Source organism: Phacochoerus africanus, chromosome 4 (assembly GCF_016906955.1).
Source record: "Phacochoerus africanus isolate WHEZ1 chromosome 4, ROS_Pafr_v1, whole genome shotgun sequence".
Classification (NCBI taxonomy): Eukaryota; Metazoa; Chordata; class Mammalia; order Artiodactyla; family Suidae; genus Phacochoerus; species Phacochoerus africanus.
This window is the reverse complement of record NC_062547.1, coordinates 127,872,166-127,874,786: the sequence shown is the minus strand read 5'-3', so window position 1 is coordinate 127,874,786 and position 2,621 is coordinate 127,872,166.

Below are 2,621 nucleotides of genomic sequence, written 5' to 3'. Positions count from 1 at the left end.
ATTATGTAAACGCAGATAGTGGTCCCCAAACCCTCACTATTTAAATCATGGATAGAATCTGAATGGTGATCCGCTGAAAAGACAATTTAGTGAATATCATCTGCTATGTACAAAGGCTTGAGAAAACTCTTGGCTATTGTCTCTCTGTTGAATTTTTCCTGGAAATGACCTTCTTTCTCAGGGAACTCTGGGGATATGGTTTTATTAACCTGATGTGATATAAAGGCAGGTCCTGGCCTTTGTTCATTCAAGTAATGGCTTTATGGGTTGTGTCAGCACCACTGCACAAAGCTAGCATGCTGATAATCATGGTTGTCCATAGTTGTCTCTCATGTTACCAAGCTAGGAGTGAGGAGGAGTAAGCTTTGCCAATGGAGCCGAATGACAGTATTTAAAAGATTAAGATGTTTGGAGACTGATCTGTCGTTGAAAGCGTCAGTCTACTTCATCAGATTAGCGCCTCCCAGAGGGTCTTGGAAAGTGGGTGTCACCTGTGACGGCCAGGGGTGTCCCTGGCTATGAAACTGCTCATGTAGCCTCTTTGGGTCTCACATAGTTCTTAATAATGAATGACTGTATAAAAAAGTAAAAAGACTTAAGAAAGATGTAGATTTTATTAAAACCAGGTGGTACTGTGAATAAAGCACAACCTCTTATTTGATACATGGGGAAAAATTGGGAGAAAGACTGTTCTGCATAATCCCTCTCCCAGTAAAATATTTTTTTTCCACAAAAACTCCCCAGTGTCAGTGGATCGGTGACATAGGTACATTTGGCGTGACTTATGGAAGTCACTTGCCATAGCTTTTGTGATGAGTTAGAGAAAAGTGTAAAGTTATTGCCTCTTGACATGAAGATCTGAAATACAGTTTTTCCCCAAGACATGACAAGACTGTTAAAGAGAGAGTTGACAGTAAATTTGCTGCACAACCAAAGCAGAGGCCTCATTCCAGCAAAGGTTTGGTTAGGAGAACTGCCAAACAAATGTGACCCGGTCTTATTTCACAGAAGAGGGAACAGAGCAACAATGAGGACACAGAGGGAAAATGAGGTCACCGTGTGTTCTCTTTAAACACACACACACATATGCCTGGTTTTGAGTAGACCACATAGTTCAAGATTTCAGTGTCAAATCCACACTGTAATTTATCCCAGAAGATTGAAAAAGGATAGTCATTCATTCATTTATTCTTCACATATCTCTAATAAGTGCTCTTACTGTCAGAGCTGAACTGACTTTGATTGGATGTGTGTAAACACTGGTGAATGACAGGTTCTCCTGAGGACTCTTGTAACCTCCAAGGGTGGAGGCTAGCAAGGCCTCTACGTTTCCATCCTGCTGACTGGCCTCCAAGTGGTGCACTGCATGAAGGTGCATCTCTGAGCAGGATCTGCCAATCACAGGGCATTTATTAGCCCACAGGCCCAGTGTGTAGTCTGAAAAGAGGTCTCTCTGCTCTTCAGTACCCTGGTTAGCATCTTGCATGCAAGAGGCTTACTGTAAGGTATACAGGATCTTCTTCCACCAGTGTTTGCAGTCTTTACTTCTGACAAGCCTCTGGGTCCTTGGGAGAGAAGCATGGGAAGAGGCAGGCTCGAACCTCTAGTCCAGCAAAGGCGAGGGTGGCTGACTCACCCCGTCTTCATTTAGGAGTCATGGGTCCTCTCGCGTCACTCCCACCCAATCCCACCTCTCAAATATCACAAGTCCCACCAATCCCAATGTATTTCTAACATTCCTTAGGATAACAAAGCCACCCTCCTACGGATGCTGCTGAGGCTTAGCTTATTCCCACATCCGTTCATCATGCTACTCACAGTTGAATATTTCAGCATAAATCTCCAACAAGTGTAATATGGATTTATTATGTGCAGGCATTGTTCTGGGGATACATGAAATGTGCTCTCATGAAATGTACATCCCTAGGTTAATGAATTGGCCTCTGATCGAAAGTTAAATGGTGAGAAATGCTCTGAAGAAAAATAAAGTAGGTTAAGGGGTCATAAAGGGACAGGAGCTAAGGGTACTATTCAGATAGGGGGTCAGGAGAGGCCAACCCTGAGGGGTACATTGAGCAGGAGCTAAAGGGAAAAGAACCACATGAATAGGTGGGGGTGGGTGTGCTCCGGAAGAGGACATAGTAAATGCAAAGTCTCTGAGGTCATATAGCTTGGCACACATTAGGAACAACAGGGCCATTGCAGCCACAACATGGACAGCAGGTGGATGCCGGGTGGAGAGGTGGCTGGGTCAGGTGGATCTGGAAGACTGAGTTCGAGACGTCAAATCTTACTCTTAATGTAACTGAAGGCCCCTGGAGAGCTTTGGGCAGGAAAGATAATCTACAAGAAAGTACAATTTCTGTGTAGGACTGTCCCAAGATACTTCCTCTGGCAAGCTTATCTACTCATCATCATTGTTAAGCTGTTCAGAGTCAAAGTCAGTTATCCACAAAAATATTCTTGGCAGGTGTGGTATAACAGCTTTTGTGGAAACTTGTTTCACCTTTAGAAAGCCCCTGTGAGCAGTTTGAGGCACATTTTATTGAGTCGCTGCTATGGCCTTGCCAATTTGCTGGTAGCGTTCACTCATATTTGCTGAGTGTCACAACCACCTGGCA